General features: G+C 42.0%; 1 protein-coding gene across 3 annotated transcripts in view; it reads left to right on the forward strand.

Moving 5' to 3' along the window:
- The window catches only part of LOC119646702 (bromodomain adjacent to zinc finger domain protein 2B), a 149,624-nt gene that overhangs the window by 83,447 nt on the left and 46,609 nt on the right, over positions 1–19,568 (forward strand). The window contains exon 1 of one of the 3 annotated variants that reach the window (XM_038047270.1): positions 10,733–11,668. The exons of the other annotated variants lie outside the window; for them this stretch is intronic. The gene's annotated coding sequence lies outside the window, so the exon portion shown is untranslated. Of the gene's footprint in view, positions 1–10,732; positions 11,669–19,568 lie in introns of those variants that run through there. 3 annotated transcript variants of the gene reach the window in all.

The following is a 19,568-nucleotide window of genomic DNA, read 5'->3' on the forward strand; positions in this document are numbered from 1 at the left end:
TTTTGACTCCTTACTCCCGCACTTTGCCATTTATGCCAAAACTAATGTCAATTTCGGAAAGTGCAAATCGAGACCTTTCATTTGATACCCTACACAACTATATCCGGTGAAAAAAATGTTTGAATCCCCCCTTTGCATGTATGGGGAGCCCCCCTTTAAAGTCCACCTAAATTTATGCCACTCACTGTATGCGTGGGATTTCAAAGTTCCCATTTGTCCACCGAATTTCGTTCGGATCGGTTTAGCTGTTTTGGAGAAAAATGCGTCTGACAGACAGACAGACAGACATTGAATCGGTTTTAATAAGGTTTTGTTTTACACAAAACCTTAAAAAGAGTACATTACCTGGAATGTCCCTATCACAAAGGATTGCCAAAGTAAAGAAAGTTCTCGCGCACTCATAGATATCGTAACGCAATATCGTAATACTTCTTTCCATGTTCTAAAGTGCAACAGGATGGATTGACATATTAGTTGGTTGTCAAATCTAATGTCAAATATTATCGTTACGTTCAGAAATTTAATTTGTAACAAAACTTAATATCTAGTCTAGGTCTAGGTAGTCTAGTTTGGTCTTGAAATATTTATGGAAATTCAGAGAAGGTTTAAACGGTGAGAAACAAAAATACTAAAAACAGAAATTCTATTTTCCAATACAACATGTTCTGAGCTGTGAAACATTTGATGTCTTTTGTCTTTTTAGAAATAAAAGATTGTCACTTAGTTGTCAAATATTTCTAGTTGATGAGGTCCGATGAACACAGTGAATGATTGAACTTTATTTAATATCAATAAAGTTCAAATTGACTCTAAATTTTATTTAGAAAAAAACGTTTATATGGGAAGAAGAAAAGTGCTGTTTTTAGGATTTTACCGGCAATTATTCGAATTTTTCTCACCTTTTAAACCTTCCCTAGACCTCTACGGACATTTCCAAACCAAGATAAGATAAATCCATAGAAGTAATGAAAACTTGTTGTTTCTTTTCCGTTGGTGTAGGTATTTTATTCTTGCAAATACCAACAAGTTTCCTTGTTTGCACTGACGAAGGGAGCAAGTGGTTCCCGAAATATCGGTATTTGCAAGAATAAAATACCTACACCAACGGAAAAGAAACAACAAGTTTTCATTACTTCTATTAATTAATCGTTGGAAACACCGCATAATTTCACTCTGAAGATAAATCCGTTCAGCCGTTCTCGAGTTTTAGCGAGACTAACGAACAGCGACTGATTTTTATATATAAGATTAGGTTTGAGCAGTACCCGATATCTGAACCAATCAAAATTCTGTAAAGAGAACTACATTCCATAAAATTGTTTAGAAAACGAGGAAGTTTTCTCTCCTCAGAGGGTTATGGGTTTTATTGATAATAATTTGCTAATAAAGGTAATGACAATAAAGTCACGTGCTTCAGGCCTTGAATCTGTCGAGGCTGATCCAATGAACTGATTTAGAACTCGATAGTCCATTTTAAGTTCTTTATGCTGTCTTGTCCAGATGCCGTGGAGAAGTTCAATGGATCATGACATCTTTTCACAAACGATGATATTTGTTTGCTATCTCTCCGGGTAATGCACCTTGGCTAAGTGACTCTGAAAAGGGAGGTAAGTAAAGTTAGACTGAAGATAAACACCGGCACGCAATTCAACCCCAAATATTGAGGAAGATGATAAGTAGTCGCCGAAACATGCGGATTTGCAAAAAAATTAAAAATATTTAGTAAAGGAAACGGTTTGGACTTCTTATTTGTACTTCTGGAAATGCAGTTTTATCAATACAAAGATCATATTGAGACTGTTCCGTTTGTGGGTTAATGTTCTCTCTGTGCAGCTATGTCTGAAGCATATGGAAAGCCACCCCCACTCAAAAGCTACAAGCATTGGTGAGTGCTTGTTTGCAACATATCTTCGGAGTACGCTGACCTGATACTATTTCGGAGTAAGAACTTAGTCGGCACACAAGCCAGTAACCCGGGGACTTTTGGATCAGAAGGCGAAATTGGCAATGGATTGGTCACACATTAAGGAAGGTCGACAATTTCATTGTTGACTACGCTATCCCCACTCTCTCAAGATGACCGACGAGCGGGTCACCACAAGGGCACTTAGCACAGAACAGTAGAGAAGGGAGCGGGCATCTCGGGAAATCCTGAAAGGAAACGAAGAAGATTTCCAATCTTTAGATCGAAATCGTAAAGCATCATGCTGGATCTCTGATATTGCTCTTGTACATGTCCGTCCACGAAAGCTTGCGCAAAGATCCTGCGCCTTCCGGAAATCATAAAAAGATGTTCATTAGCAATAATCATAAAACTGTAGGGAACACTCCTCTCTGTCGACAGAGCTAAGATGATCTATCTCAAATTGACTTTCTCTGACCACAATGTGGGCCTTCCTCTTCTTCATCATATGCAGAATACAACTAAATAAGACGTAGTTCAAGGCACCTTCACGGTCTATGAATTCCTTTTCGGATATCGGCTTTGTAATTTTCGTGGATTCGTATGTATGGAAAAAGTTAACTGGGTCCGTGGGGATGTTGCCTTGTACGTACACAGATGGTTTGACGTTTCGTCTTTCTGTGTACCTTCCGTTCTGAAAATGTAGCGGATAGCTACGTTCTTTGACAAGGATCCGCTTTAATTTTGCCAGTGGGCTAGTCCTTTTCCAGTACTGTCTTCATGATGACCATTTAGAATGTTTGCAATGGGGTATTAAATCGCTGAGTTTTCTTAGTGCTTCTAGTGCTACTCTAGCGCTTACTCTGAGTATTGTTTCTCCCTTTTCATCAAAAATGTTTTATATTCTCAATATATTTACGGCGTCTGGGATCTTAAACCCTTTTTACTATAGGTCCTTTTCTCTAGGACTTCTACAATGTCGTTTTGACAGGGGGGCTCCTAGCTATAACCTTAAGAGCCCGCTGTAGTCGTCTGTATCTAGAGTGTGCACTTTTTCAGATATTAATGGGCGCAAAAAGTTTCATTTTCAGTTTCGTTTTAATGATTTTCACAGGACTTCGCCTAATTATTTCCGGTGACGAGTCTGCCTTTCTTTTCTTAGACGCTCTTCTTGTTTGCAAAATCCAGCCAGTTTCTCTAGCCAATCCCTTGTTTTGTGTGGTATTCTTTTGGTCCATTAGCACTAGGGTTGCGGTACTATGCTAGGGGTGAACTCTCCTGAGATGTTCGCTGGTGCTTTGCCTTCCGTGAATTTCATTTTCGGTGAAGCCCTATTCTGCTGGAGATTTCCAAAAACTCGTCCGTGGTTACTGCAGGAATTGCCTTCACATCCAGAGATCTCTAAAATGTGTCAGTGTCCCTCTCTTGCTGGGGGAATAACCCCTGGATGATTTTCAACAAAAGATTAGGGCACGGGATGTATAGGGATGACCGGTCTTTCAACCGTCCCATCACAATTCTATTGGGGCTTCCCCACGAATTTACATCCACTTCCGAGCAGAGACCCAATCCCTCTTAATCACTCTGATCACTTCTAAATACCGCTTGGTGGCAGGGTGATTGAAGGCTGACCAATTCACTATTCCACCAGTAGCTGCGTCTCCTACTGGGGAATAAGCAGCTCCTAGGCATGGATGCGTCACGTGTATTGGCGATGCATTGTGTGACATGAAGATCTCTCTCCGTGGGACCACCTGTCTTAGTAGGTTGGTCTAACCACACTTCGAAGAAGCTTCCCTCGTCCAATGCTTTTCTAGGCCAGTCATCTCGGCTTTAAGTATCTTGTTTCTTTGGCCTGTGGCATCCTCATTAGTTCAAAGACGATCACTACTGGTGTACTCATCGCTGACGTGCAGGGACATGTCACGTACCAGTGCAGTGCTGACGAAGGTCAGGTTCACGATTGAAGAAGACCCCCTTTGCGAAAGATGCACGCATCACCTTCATTGGCCAAAACTAAATCCAACTGGGCAAAAGCCTCGCATAGACCCTTGCGCTGCTCTCCCTGTTTCCTCACTCGAGAGCCCTAATTGAAGTCACCGGCAAGCACCGTTGGATTTCGTCCCCCATCGAGAACAAGGTTGGCTAACATGTGTTCAAATTCAGACAATGTGAGATGGGTGGGCCGTATGATCTGTATACACCGCTTATTTTCGCCGACACTAAACCACTGGTAACGCCTCTTCACCAGTCGAGTCTGTGAGGTATACACCACCGTCACGGTTTCTGTAAGGTTCACCTATGACGGCAATTTCTATCTGAGATTCACAAGTGGTCTGCTCAAGTAAGTCCTGAGCGACCCTGCAATGATTGAGGTTTATTTGTAGGGGGCCAAAAATTCTTCGGAAGATGCTTCTCTCGAACTCGGCCAAGAGTTCACAATTTTTTTTTTGCTAAGAAACCAGGTCTTCGAGGAATACATAAGGACTAGCAAGATCACAGTCTTGTACAGTAAGAGCTTCAGACGTTTCAAGCGAAACCGTTTTTGTAAGCTGAAATAGGCTTTGTTGGCAGCCAACAACCGTGCGCGGATTTCATCATCATAGCTGTTATCGGTTGTGATTTTGGGCCCTGGATAGGAGAAATTTTCAACGGCCTCAGAGTTGTAGTCTCCTATCTTCATTGTTCTCGTTTGACCAGTGCGATTCGATGTTGTTCGTTCTTTGGTTTTTGGTGCTGACGTTGCCACCATTGATTTTGTCTTGCCTTCATTAATGCGCAGCTCAAGATTTCGCGCCACCTGCTCGATCTGGATGAAGTACATCTCGAGTTGTTCTTCCGATGATGTCGATATTGTCAGCGTAGGCCATTAGTTGGGTGGACTTGAAGAGAATGGTGCTTCTCGCATTTACATCTGCATCGCGAATCACTTTCTCCAGGGCCAGGTTAAAGCGGACGCACGATAGGGCATCTTAGATCGTTGTTGATGCCGAATGGTTTCGAGAGCGATCCAGCTGCTTTTATCTGGGCTCGCACATTGGTCAGGGTCAGCCTAGTCAATCTTATTAATTTCGTCGGGATACCGAATTCTCTCATGTCCGTGTACACTTTTGCCCTGGCTATGCTGTCATAGCAGCCTTTAAAGATGAAAAGATTGTGCAACTGATGTTCATATTCCAACAGTTTTTCCATCGCTTGATTGATTTGCCGGAAGTGAAGTCTCTTTGGTATGGGCCAGTGATGTTCTGGGCCTATGGAACTACCCGACTTAGCGAGATAGCGGAGAATATCTTATAGATGATACTCAGCAACGTGATACCTTTATAATGGCTGCACTGTGTGATATCTCCCTTTTTATGTATGGGACAGATACTGCGATGAAAGGATAGTCGCTACTTTTCTGCAATTCTCCGATGGTATCTGTGAATAGCACAAAACTGCGCCATGCTATTAACATAGTATGTTGGTCCCAAGCCCAAGTAAAGGAGGAGGGTTTGAGGCAACGTACTCTGTATTATCCTCAGTAAAACAAAAATAAAATGCTGAGATCAGGGAAAGAGATAAATAGAGTATAGTTGGAGTTATTCCACTATGCTAAATCCTACCTGATCTCTCTTGGTGATAGGCCCCGCGACAGGTCGACCAAGAAAATGCATAGAATGTCGTTACAAACATGATGATCGGATTGAGTCACAAGCCTCGAAGAAATGCTAGGGCATCCACCTCAGTCGACGCGGCAGGACGGGCCCCGGTCCTGTCGAGAAATGGGCAAGGGTTCTTGACGCATGGACGGCGTCAGGACGTAAGCAAGTTAGTCCGCACACAACGAACAAAACAAATACGTGTCTGCACGCTAAATGTTGGTACCCTAACTGGAAAGACGGAGGAACTCGCAAGAGCCCTTCGGAAAAGGTGCATTGACATCTGCGCTCTGCAAGAAACCCGATGGTCTGGTGCCAAAAGCTGCGACATTGAACGCGAACGCGGTAAAAATGGCTACAAACTTCATACATACATACATTAACCCACACACTCAATACGATGTTGGCATTGCAGTCTCAGAGGGTTTCCGTGATGCCATTAAAGAAGTTGAACGATTTGATGATCGACTGATCAAGCTCACCATTATATCAGCTGATCGCACTATTCACTTCTTCACCGCGTATGCACCACAGACAGGTCGACCTGATGCCGAGAAAGATGCCTTCTGGCAACTTTTCGATGAAAAGACTTGTCACGTGCCTGCTGACGATTACATAATCATTGCCGGCGACTTCAATGGTCATGTGGGTGAAAAGGCAGACGGTAACAGGCCCCATGGGGAAAAGGGGTTCGGAGCGCGCAATGAGGGCGGTGAGCGTATAATCGATTTTGCGGACACCCATGACCTTGTACTTATGAATACATGGTTCATCAAACGATTGTCTCATCTTCCCACATTTTATAGTGGGAACAGTAAAACGCAAATCGACTATATTCTCATAAGACGCCAACATTTTACCACTGTCACTGATTGCAAAGTCGTTTCCTATGAGACCATCGCACCTCAACATTGGCCGTTGATTGCCGTCCTGCGAATTAAGCCACCGATAAAACAGCGTGAGGAACGCACTGGCCCGCCGCGCATTAAATGGTGGCGATTTGGTGAGAAGAAAGAAGAAACGGTCTCACTCATACGATTGCCAACCATTACGAATGTGGAAGAATCATGGAACCAAATGAAAGACACGATCCACAAAGCGGCCTCTGCAACCCTCGGGGTCACCAAGCCGGGTAAGCGGTACATCAACCGAGATATTTGGCTTTGTAATGATGATGTTGAAATGAAGGTCCGTGAAAAGAAACGCCTCTACCACAAATTTCTCGACGATAAAACGCCTGCTAATTGGCAAATTTATAAGAATGCCAACCGGGAAGCAAAGAAAGCGGTCGCTGTCACTCGAGCAAACCATTTCAAAAATCTTTACGATAAACTTGACACTCGGGATGGCGAGAGAGATCTGTATCGACTTGCTAAAAGCCGTGATGAACGCACACAGGATATCGAACACTTCTGTTGTGTTAATGACAAGAACGGTACTTTGCTTACCAACCGTCGAGCCGCAACGGATAGATGGCGAGAATACTTCGAGCAGATTTCAACTGAAGAATTTGCTCATCCTCCACTTCCACAATCATTGCCGACATTTGGAGCAGTTCCACCAGTCAGCGCAACTGAAGTCGAGGAGGCAATAAAACAAATGAAATCGGGGAAAGCAACAGGACCTGACGACATCGCATCTGAGCTCTGGAAAGCGAAGAGCAGGGACCCAACACTGTGGCTCAGTGAATTCTTTAACCGGGTTATTCAGGAAGGAAGAACACCATCTGACTGGCAAGAAAGTACCACTGCTCCAATATGGAAAAAGAAAGGTAGTTCAGCAGAATGTTCAAATTATCGTCCGATCCGGTTACTTTCCCATTCTGTGGCGCGGCAGGATCCGCAGCATTCGAAATTTATTTCGAATGTTGCGGATGCGAGAAATCGAGTGAGGCGGGGATGTTAACCTCGGAGACACGAGACAAAGCGTCAGCAACTATGTTGTCCTTGCCGGATACGTGCTGGATGTCCGACGTAAACTGGCTTATGAAGCTCAGGTGTCGAAGCTGACGAAGGGACGCTTTGTCGGGTTTTTGTTTCAAAGCATACGTGAGAGGCTTATGGTCCGTGAACACTGTGAACGGCCTGCCTTCTAGGGAGAAACGGAAGTATTTGGTGCTCAAGTACGCGGCGAGCAGTTCGCGATCGTAGGTACTGTAGTTCCGTTGAGCGGGATTCAACTGTTTCGAGAAGAAGCTCAACGGCTGCCAAACTTGATCCACCTTTTGGTGAAGGGCAGCACCTACTGCGATGTCAGAGGCATCAACAAAAACGGCTAGGGGTGCATCTTGCAGAGGAAATGCCAAAAGTGTAGCATCAGACAGTTGCTGTCGGGATTTATCGAACGCGCGGACAGCCTCTTCAGACCACACAATCTCTCGTGTGTCTTTTATTTTGGGGCCAGACAAGTACGCGTTCAAAACGGACTGGTGATGGGCGGCCTTGGGCAGAAAACGTCGGTAGAAGTTTAGCATGCCCAAGAACCTCCTCAACTACCTCACTGTCTTCGGACGCGAGAAGCTTGTAATTGCTTGCACCTTGTCTGGGTCGGGCTGTATTCCTTCAGGGGAAATGGAGTGGCGGAGGAATCTCACCTGTTTTTGAAGGAATTTGCATTTCTCAACGTTTAGGACTAAACTGGCCTCAAGGAGACGTTGAAAAATGCACTCGAGATGGGCTAAGTGCTCAGACTCAGTGGAAGAAGCGACCAAAACATCATCCAAATATACGAAACAGAAATCGAGGTTTCGCAGGACTGATTGAATTAACCTTTGAAAGGTTTGCGCCGCATTGCACAATCCGAAAGTCATTCGGGTGAACTCGAAGAGTCCAAAGGGTGTGCATATTGCCGTCTTTGGAATGTCTTCAGGAGCTACTGGGATTTGGTGGTAAGCCTTGGCTAAGTCCAAGGTCGAAAAGATGCGATAATTCGCGAGGTGATGCGCAAAGTCGTGGATGAGTGGAATTGGATATCGGTCAGGAACAGTCTGTGCATTTAGCCTTCTGTAATCCTTCACTCCTGTGGCGAGTTCTAAAATGAGTGGCGAGTTCTAAAGTGAGTGGAGAGTTCCGCGCCATCTACCCGTCCGCATCCGCAACATTCGAAATAAATTTCGAATGCTGCGGATCCTGCCGCGCCACAATACCATGAAGATTTTTGAACGCATTCTTGACAACCGTATTCGCGAAATCGTTGAAATAACCGTGAATCAAGCCGGATTTGTCAAGAACTGCGGAACTACTGACCCAATACACGCTGCGCGGTTATTCATGGAATGCTGGTATGCTTTACGACAACACTTAGTGCCAGAAGAACTCGTGCGCTGGGTTCAATTGCTCTACCACGATCCGAAAAGTTAAGTTCGAAGTATGGCGGGTGTATCAAAACCGCTTCGTGTCTCTGTTGGTGTTCATCAAGGAAGCGCCCTCTCACCACTCCTCTTTGTCCTTGTTATGGACACCGTCACACGGGATATTCAACGTCCAGCGCCCTACACACTGCTTTATGCAGATGATGTTTTCCTAGCATCTGATAGCAAAAATGATCTCGAGAAACTTGTTCAAAAATGGAATGATCGCCTCATGGAACACGGTCTCAGGTTGAATTTAAACAAAACTGAATTTTTGACGACCGATATCCATGAAACAGGCACAATCACTGTCAGCGGCAGTAATCTGCCCAGAACTGAGCGATTTAAATACCTCGGTTCAACGCTATCAGCCAATGGAGAACTGCGTTATGAAATTGCTTCACGCATTAACGCAACCTGGATGAACTGGCGTTCCACAACTGGAGTTCTTTGTGATCGATGTATCAACGAACGTCTCAAATCTAAAATTTACCGCAATGTCGTCCGTCCAATCGCTCTCTATGGTTCTGAGTGTTGGCCGACTATAAAAGACAATGAACGGCGTCTTGCGGTAATGGAGACGAAGATGCTACGTTGGACTAGTGACGGGACACGTTTAGATCACATCCGAAATGAGGATATTCGCGATCGTTATGGGGTTGCACCGATCGTGGAAAAGTTGCGAGAGAGGCGTCTTCGATGGTATGGTCACGCCATTCGTGCAAACGAGAATTCACTTGCCAAGATTGGTCTGAACATCGAAGTCGATGGTAAACGACCAAAAGGCAGACCTAAACAACCGTGGCTTGATACGCTGGATGGGGATTTGAAAGCCTCGAGATTGCACCCAGATCGGGCATTCGATAGAGCCAAATGGCGAAGCCGATCACGACGAGCCGACCCCGCTTGTGAACGGGACAAAGACTGAAGAAAAAGAAGAAGAACCAGTAAAAGGGGCACAATAGTTCTTCAAGGACGCGGTGCGACTTTCCCTTAACAGAATAATAATTGTATCTTTACTGCATGTCATTGCGTTAACTATCCTGAAGGATAATGAGAGAGTAGCCGCTACCTTTCTGCAATACTCTGGTGATATCTGTGAATAGTGCAAAATACACGTCGGCCTAAGGTTGAGAATTTCTCCTTAGGTTCCATACTGCCCAGGTTTATTGTCCGGTTTAGATACCTTGAAAACAATCTAATTGGGCCGTGATTCAAGCCAGTCCAAGATACTAACAATTATTAGCCAAGAAGTGGCAGTAATTGCTTGCCAGACATTCTGTCGGATTAACAGGCAAATGGAGCTGTTGGAATGAGTTATCAGCGCGTATAATTCCCAAGCCACCATCCGCAATGTATCTTACCATCTAAAGATTCGAAATCTTTCTCCGCTAAAATACTCATGAGCGATTAGAAGTTGCCTGAAAAGTGAAGTCATCGCAATGAGCCCGAACGGAATTAAATAACCAAATTGAACTGTTCACTATTTGTGCCGGGCGAGTGGCAACGAATCCGGTTGTTTGCAGGCAGGGACACAACGGTGGGATAAAAAGGAGACAATCAGCATATCGGCAGGCGGTGCGCGATGTCGCTTCGTAACCCTCCATTTATAGAAAAGGATCTGGAAAACGGCAACGGGTCCATGTACATTGTAAAACATATCCGTAGTGTGAAGCCGTCGCTACACTGGAGGCACGGACACAGCATTGAAGTTTCTCGAGTTGGATGTAAGGAGAAACGGTGCTGCTTTCTCCGGGAGGACATCGGAGTGTCCTCTTGCTCAGTACTGTCGCCATTGTATCTGTTCACAGTGCCTTGCGGTCAGAGTGGTTTTTTTTTCCTTCTCAACTACTGGAAAGTTCAGAAACTTGAGTCCTTAAAATGTTCTCGCGTCCACCGTGAATGGCACGGGGATTATTTCCGCGAATCGATTGCAGCATTGCATTATGCATTTGAAATCGTCCGCGAAGATATCTGACTAGAGGACAAGTTGCGTTGGAAATGTGCTTGGAGATGGGTCGCGACGTGCTGCGAACCCATTAACTCCTCCTGTGACCCTCCGTTACCGCCATTTTAAGCTTCGGAATAAGTTCGCCAGTAATAACCCTGTCTATCGGAAGAAATGTGGCTTTTTCTCGGAATGGAATTACTAATCGATGATACAGTTGCACATTGAAATCCGATTGGGCCGAACGCCAGCGGATCCGATTATTCAAAAGTGAACCCGTTACTGTGGAAAAGTGAGTGGAAAGTCGTCCTGAGTAATTTTCATGTCGCGTCTACAATTTCGACATCTCGGGGGTTTGTCATTGCGAAAAATGCATCTGACCAGGTTTTTGGTATAAAAGGTCGGCGGTGGAGTGATGTGCAGTGGGTTGAATATGTGTGCGGCTTGTGTTGAATGTGTTGAGTTATGCCGGCGAATGAGCATTTCGGATGGCGCTGGTGTGTGTTTATCCGTTTAGCTTTTTCTTTCATAAATAAAGAGAAATGCGAATTTGTTTGATTCTCTTTAGTGGAGTGATAGTAAAATCAACTTGGAGGGGTGGAAAGTGAAGTTTTTTAGCACTGCCAGGTGCAAGAATTTAAGGACTTGTTTCTTAAGTGACGATGTGTGAGTGCCAGGGGGCAACTGGGTGAAGTGGTGTAGGTAATATTATAATTTTAAATGGAAATGGAAAAGCGAAAATAGGAGTGCGGTCAAAAGCAATTAGTGTTCGCAAAGATTGGAATTTGGGTTTTGGAAAATGCATCGAGAGGGGAACTTGTTAGAAAGTACGTATGCACTTCTATTTTCAAAATATTCATTTAATAGTTGTTCGGGGATTTAATGGGGAAGGGGGTCTCCTGGGTCGATTTTGTTAATGATGCCTAAACGGGCGAACACTTTTGTCGTAGCTCTGGTCTTTATAACGCATATATGTATGTCCATTTTTTATATAAACAGCAAATTTAAAATTTTGTTTAAATAAACCACATGTGTTCATGTCATATTAAAGAGCGGAGGCCATTATTTTTATTTTGCGGTTTGTATTAGCCTTTCAGTATGGAATAAATCAGAAATCCGAAACTAGCCGCTTCAGGTATGAAGCGCTCTAGGTTTCTCTAATTAAAATTTCAATTGTTCACTATTTACGAAGACCCATTTATACTACGAGTTCATTTTGTACAGTACCGCGTTTCGTTTCGTTAGAATATGCCTTCATGACGAGAGTTGAGGGTTGATTCAATACCCGTACAAAACTGATGACAGACCGGATAATTAGGGAGAAACTGTCGCCCGTCTATATTGGATGCGGACATAGGTCAGTCAGTCAGTCAGCGTTGTCCTCTAGTACTTTCGAATTTCATCAATATCTCATTACTTTTTCTCATTTTTCAATAATTTTTAAGTTAATCATCGGGGGATGTTGCAATATGCTTAGACAAGCAGATTCAGATTTCGAACATTCGCAGAATATTGTGGGCAGTGAAGTTTCAGAGCCCCCCCGCAGTCAGGAAACTACTTTTCTTCTCCGAAAACCGCTCAGTGCTATAAAAATCTTAGATTTCTGGTATTCAGTTCTACATATGTGTCGGCGAAGGTAGATACCGCCTGTTTGTGATATGAATCAATCATATCATAGGGGGGCAATCCGGGCTCCGGGTTAAAACGTTTAGGCATGCGCGAAATCGCATAATTTTTTTTTTTGAGTTTCGCGTTTGTGAAAGTTTTGGGCCCAGAGGACTTAGGCTTATGATTCTCATTCTCAACGCAAAAGATAGTCTACCGAGTTATCCCTGCGCTAGATGAAACCGTACAGAACTTTATAAGGATGGACACAGGCAGCTATTTTATTTATTAGATTAATACAGGGTGCGGCAGCATAACTTCCTTTTTTAAAATGCGCGCCACTCAGTTAGTTGATGTCATAGCGGAGCGCTAGTGGTCTCGTTCAAGAGGGGATATTGTAAAGTTTTGTCCCGATACGATTCAGTCGCCATCATGCGTTGGAATAGTGAGGAGCGTGCCTTTGCCGTTGAGGTTTGCTTTTCAAGCGGATGTTCGGTTATTGCAACACAGCGTGCATTTCGGAATCGCTTTAATTTAGCCCCGTTGGCTCCCGTTCCAGACCGCAAAGCAATTATTACATGGGCCACTACATTCAGACAAACTGCAAGTGCGACAAAAGGAAGAACTGGAGTCCCTTGGCCCGTTAGATCACCTGAGAACATTGAAGCAGTGAGAGCGTCAATGTTGCGATCGCCACGGCGTTCTGCGCGCAAACACGCATCTGCCCTTGGACTATCCGATCGTTCTGTGAGAAGAATTCTTCGTGATGATCTTCATTTTCATCCCTATAAGATGGCGATAGTGCAGGAACTTTCAGAACGTGACTTCAATTCTCGGATGAGCGCGTGTGAACTTCTTCTTGATGTCGTTCCCGAGGGTGCTATTGTTTTTTTTAGCTATGAAGCCCATTTTCATTTGTGGGGGTCGGTTAACAAACAAAACATGCGCTACTGGGCTGACACCAACCCTCGAGAATTGCATCAAAAGCCTTTGCATTCACCCAAAGTCACAGTGTGGTGTGCAATTTCCTCAGCTGGAATTATTGGTCCCTGGTTTTTTGAGGAAAATGAGGTTACAGTGACAGTGAATTCGGACCGGTATGTAAACATGCTACAGAATTTTTTTTCCCACGGCTAGAAAATTTGGATTTGGAGGACACTTGGTTCCAACAAGACGGTGCAACAGCACACACTTCAAGAGCATCGATGGCTGTTTTGAGGGAACACTTTCCAGAGCGCCTTATCTCAATTAGAGGCGATTTGGAATGGCCGGCACGCTCTCCCGATCTGTCCCCTTGTGATTTTTTTCTATGGGGTTTTTTGAAATCCCGTGTTTATGTGAACCGTCCAAGAACCCTACAAGATTTGAAGACCAACATCCAAGAAGAAATTGCCAACATAACATCTGCTATGCTAACAAGAGTCATGACACACGCCAGAAATCGGTTTACGCAATGTATGGAGAATGGGGGACGTCACCTAACAGATTTGATCTTCAAAACAATGTAAATAAAAACTTTAGACATGTACCTACATTATAAAAAATAAATAAATATTTTCCGATGCATACAATAGTTTTTATTGAGTTTTGAAAAAAGGAAGTTATGCTGCCGCACCCTGTACAATGAAAATTCTCATGGATGGACATTGACCGTCGAGCAATTTTTGTCCACACTAAAGGCGTGTCCGTCCATAAGGAGGAATAATAGAATTTTTCGAAAAAATGCTGTCGAGATACGTTATCTTTGTAAGCAAATGAACACACTTTCTAAAGATATGACAAAATTTGTATTTCATTCTTTACCAGGCAAAACTTAAACTAAAGATTTATTCAATTTTTATTTACATTAGATTTTTCAGAACTCTGGGAAATTGTGGACTGACGTAATATTTTCTGTTTTTCTTCCAAGAATAGCGTTTGAATACGACCTTTAAAATTTGTTAAAGGCTCGAAGGCAGTATAGTCATTTTTACAAAAAAAACTTTAAGATTGAAATTGTTTTCAAAGCAGCCTGATTTGACAGCACCTCTGATGCTTCCTCAGGTTGTTCAGTATCGGAATCCTCTTCATTTAAGCAGATTTCGCTACTGGAAGAGTCGATTTCAAGCTCTCGGAGTGTTGGTAGGGACTCAGTGGCTAATTCTTTATCAATTTCGGGGAATTCTGTTGCGTCGGAATAGCCCTCCCCAAGTGTTTCTGCCAACTGGAAAATAGAAGACAACGTTGCTAAGGAAAAGTCATCCTCAGGTTTGAATTTTTCTGATTAAGAATCATTTTTGTCAAATCCAGCTTTTCTAAAGCAGTTTATAATTGGTACTGACTGCACCTTAATTCGGGCTGCTTTTATGAAATGCACAGTCTCCAACACGTTACCTGGTTTCTTCGCCGAAGAAGTGTCAATGTTTGCCAAGAAGCATGCTTCGATAGTGAACTTTGAAATTTGTAATAACGCCCTGATCTAACTAACGGCTGACAAGCGGATGTCGTGTTGCTTGGAAGAAAAATAATTTGTATATTTTGTAATTGCAAGCCGCGAGGATGCAAAGTTTGCATTGACTAGGAAAAGGTAAATTTTCTTTTTTTTTTGCCGAATTTTTCGGTGGAATTCCATTAGCCACTAAATCATTAAATGGGACGTCAGGCGGAGGCAAATGCTCTGAGACGTGCAGCTTTCTGAATTACGAGTGTTAAGCTTTCCTTGGTAATGCTCAAAAGAAAAGACCTGTTTCGCCGGCATTATAAATGTCCTGGGATCTATAACCAATTAGAAGTGCTGGAAGTTCAACATCTTCTGAATTAACAGCGGAGGCTTCACCAGACACACATCGAAATGCTGTATAGTGTCTCCTGTGAAATCTTTGGAGCCAACCGTTAGATGCAGCGAAATCTTTAACACCAAGGCTTAAAGCTATTTCCCTGGCTTTCTTTTGAACAATTGGTCCCGACCGGGTATAAACCATGGTATCCATGTTTTTCCCTTTTGAATTGATAAAGTTTTTTTACTGTTGATATTTTCTCCAGCAATCCATCTGGCCCTTAATGTCTCTTTGTTACGCACAATAAGGGAAGCCTGCGTCTTTCTATCAAATCTGGTTGAGACAAGTCAAATTAATTTATCAATATTGAAACTGTTTTAGATTATTTGGCTAGCACACGCACTGATGTATTTTCATTTTCATATTTTCTCTTTTAAAGAAAGCGCTTTCTTCTATGATATTATTAATTATTTTACCTTTTAAACTTTTCACATCAACTTGCTGCGATTCAGTGAGACAATGTTGGACTCATAAATGAATTAAGCACACATATTTCTTATCAGAGGAGTCCCCAAATTAGTTTGTGGACTTTTACGTTTGAATTCCTTCGCACAATTTTGTGCGTCGTGTACGCTTTTAAGAGGTTCGTGTTCGACTAAGCGGTTTTTTTTTTTAAAATTATAAAATCTACTGTCCGCGTCCGGTCAAAAGGGGTGTCCGCCCAAGAATGGCAAATTGTTTTTCAAATACAAAAAAGAAATATAATCCGAAAAAAATTGTCCACCCAAGAGTGGCGACCGCCTATTAGAGGTGTCCGCTAAGAGAGTTTTTGATATCTAATCTAGTTTTGTGTGAAACAAAACCTTATAAAAATCGATTGAATGTCTGTCTGTCTGTCACACCCGACTTACTCGAAAAAGGTTGAACCAATTGTTACAGAATTTGATGAAAGGATGTGGTGATGAAGATGTAGTATGAATCCCTTTACATATAGAAAGTGGGGCCATTTTGTGTTGAGTTTGAGGGGGGCTGTAAAATTTTTTTGACAAAATATGGTCATGTGGTCATCAAATGAAAAGGCTCGATTAGTACTTTTCGAAACTGATCTTATTTATGATAGTGGAGTCATGGCTCAAAATGTATTCCCCTAAAAGTGCACCAGGTTCTCAGAACCTATCCAGCCGAAAAATCTGAAATAATTGACAATAGTGCATCTATTCAAAATCTACGCCTCAAAATATCTCTCATTCCGAGAGATATCTACTCAAATAACGTTAATAATAACATATTATTTTATTTTAGTAATTTACCTGCAGTGGGTTCACACAAAAATTACAACTTTGCCCTGTCATAAATTTTTTAATAATAGATCCTTCGCCTTAGAAGCATATATTTAGGTTTTTTCGTGTCGAAATAGTAAATTCATCTCATCTGTTTATATATCTATGGATTTCTTAGCCTTTTTAGTTATATATATATACAAAAATGGGAACGATAAAGATAATACTAAGAAATGGAGCGATGAGACCAAAATAAATTAATTGGTTCTGATGGTAGACGTTACGTTTGAAGACCGCCGAATAAAGAATTAGCTAGAAAATATACAAAAGAACCGTGAAACATTGTGGTGGCAATATAAAGTTATGGGGGACATTTTCATCGTATGGAGTTAGTTCAATTCACTGGATTAAAGAGAACTTGAATCAAGAGGGATATGTCAACATTCTCGAGAATGTGATGTTACCCTTTACTGAGGATAATTTGCCTTTAAAATGGGTCTTTCAGCAAGATAATGACCCGAAACATACTTCGGCTAAAGCGAGAACATATTTCAAAGACAATAAAATTTCTTTATTGTCATGGCCCTCTCAAACACCGGATCTAAATCCGATTGAGAATTTATGGAATGATGTGAAAAATTCCGTAAGGAGGTACAATATCCTAAACAAATCACAATTATGGGAAATAATATAATAGAGTAGTCAGCAATATTAACAGAACGGTGTCGAAAATTAGTGGAGTCTATGCCAAGACGTTGTGTAGCAGTGATCAACAATAAAGTTGGAGCAGCCAAGTTTTAGTGTGGTACGGGAATTGCAAGTTAGATGGAACCATTTTTCAAAACAAATGTGATAGTAATTCTTCCATATGACCAGGACTTCCTCTTCTTTGTGCTAGTGGATCTATTTTTGTGACCATCAATGTATGTCTGTCTGTCACACAAACTTTCTTCCAAAACGGACACGAAACCCGATAGGAAATTTCGAATTTTGAATCCCCACTTAGGTGGAGGCCCCCACACATAAAAGAGGGCTGCAATTTTTTTTTCCCGTATATAGCCATGTAGGATATCAAATGAAAGGGCGCGAGGAGTACTTTCCGGAGCAGGTATTATTTTTGATATTGGTTGCAAAGCGGAATATTGGGGTCCGGAAGGGGTCAATTATTTCAAGGACCTTTTTTCAGAAACTACCCAAACAAAAAATTCTGAAAAAAATAATTATGATGGTTCGTGCGTATCATATCTAGGCCCCGAAATAATCTCCGTGCCGATATCTGCTCAAATAAATGTGACTAAAAGTATGATAGTATATTTTGAAAATTTACTGCGAGCCATCTTCCCAGATCCATATAACTTTGCAGTAATAAAGAGCATTGTACTGCGAAGTTTGATGAAAATCCTACTATTATTACCAAAGTTATAGTAAGTCAAGGTTACCTCATTCGCATTGATATTTCCTAAGAAATAAGATATCACTACCACATCGAACTCAATATAGGGTATGTTCAACTTATTTACACTACTAGCTATATATAAATGTAATCCAAATATTCCTACATACAAAATCGACAAAACCTTTCATGTCTGAAGCGTTGAACTTCCGATTTCCGACTTGTTTTTAATTTGCTTTTCAATGGATCAAGCTTTGGCTTGGTTGGAAGTTTTTCATCACTATGTTTTCAAAGTTAGATGCTACATCGCGCTTGAAAACGAAGATAGCCATCACTGGTCTGAAAATTATTCTTAGTGTTGACACAGGGTTTAGGAGGTCGAAAATAGCCAAATTTTTTGGAAGAAGACCAAGCGAATACATACTTATTTCGACAAAATTTTATGCCTACAATCCATGCCGAGCCGAAATCGGGGAGACTGGCGCTTAAGCAGCTCGACCATTGCGCTATAAATGTTATATGAAGTATGATGATCTTATTTTGGTTTATTTCTAAACTTTCTAGCCATTTTTTCTGCTTGGAACTATACCAAATTACTATTGTACAAAAATGATTCGTCCATATGAAAAACAATTTATTTTATTGAAATTTTAAAATATATAAATTTTTTAAAAATCTCAAAAAGGCGAAGAAAGGCTTATTATTCCTGGGAGTAAAATTAGCAACGCTGCTTTACTTTGTAGTCGAGAAAGGATTCCCGGAGGGATTTGCGCTTTTATCATATATGCTATAAAAGCATGTAGGATTGTAGGATTGATTCTATTCTTAACAACAGCAAGATATTGTCTCGATAAACAAGTCCGGAAATGCCTCAAATTAAATATTTTTAAAAACTTTTTAATTTTTTTCCAAAAATTACAGGCAGAATTGTTGAACTGCTTCGTCTTTAAGCTTTGTTTTATAATTTCTAATTCGGATTGAAACGGAGCTTGTCGGAGAGTTGTCGGACAATTAATCGTGCGGTAAAACTGTCTACATTAGAAGCCTTAATGCAGCGCAGGCTTTTCGATGTTCGTCACAGACCCGACAAGATTCCAAAGCATGTGTGTTAAGGTGTCCACACTCACAAAAATTTTGTCGTAGGCGTGATTTTCCGAATTTTAATCGCCTTTTTGTTTAAAATCGTGTGAACAATAAACCATTTTCTTGGAAGACTTGAACACTGAAGGTAGCTCTCTATCCCCGCAAGTTTCACGAGCATTCCTTGGAATTTGTAGCTCGTTATTAGACAAAATATATTTCCCAAAATTTCTGAGGAAACGAATTGGGAATCGACGCTATAATCATACACCTACAAGAGAAAAGTCATTAGTTTAGGGGTTCAGAAAATGTTGTTTCTTATGATGGTGCCACAGACTCCTAAGACCGTGACTGCTCCTATGAGAGCAAGAACGCAGAGTCCAACCGGTTCAGATCTTCAGAGCCAGCCCGTAGCATTTACGAAGGAAAGCAGCTCTCCCACTCTGCAGCTAGAAATCTCTCTGAGGTCCCCAAAGAATGATTTACCCAGTGTCCGTAGTCTGACTCTAGCTAGACCTGGGCAGTTGCAAAGGAAGTGCGTGAGGATTTCCCCCTCTTCTCCGCAGCTTTAGCAATACGAATTGCAGGATATGTCGAACCTGGTGGCATGGGG

The sequence above is a fragment of the Hermetia illucens genome, chromosome 1 (genome assembly GCF_905115235.1).
Source record: "Hermetia illucens chromosome 1, iHerIll2.2.curated.20191125, whole genome shotgun sequence".
Lineage (NCBI taxonomy): Eukaryota > Metazoa > Arthropoda > Insecta > Diptera > Stratiomyidae > Hermetia > Hermetia illucens.